Here is a 205-nt window from a genome sequence, read left to right on the forward strand (position 1 = left end):
GTATAACTGGCAGGATTGGTGCCACTGGATTCATTCTAGATAACCCACCGGGCGAACAATCCGTACATCGGAGAACCGGTTCGGTTTTTTTTTTTTTTTTTTTTTTTTTTTTTTTTTTTTTTGGACATTTAGGTCCTTTAAGACAAAGTCACATACACAATACATACACAAAGACTCGAACTTAAGACCTCTTAGTTAGAAGCAT

This window comes from Dendrobium catenatum, unplaced genomic scaffold, assembly GCF_001605985.2.
Source record: "Dendrobium catenatum unplaced genomic scaffold, ASM160598v2 fragScaff_scaffold_1579, whole genome shotgun sequence".
In the NCBI taxonomy this organism is placed as follows: Eukaryota; Viridiplantae; Streptophyta; class Magnoliopsida; order Asparagales; family Orchidaceae; genus Dendrobium; species Dendrobium catenatum.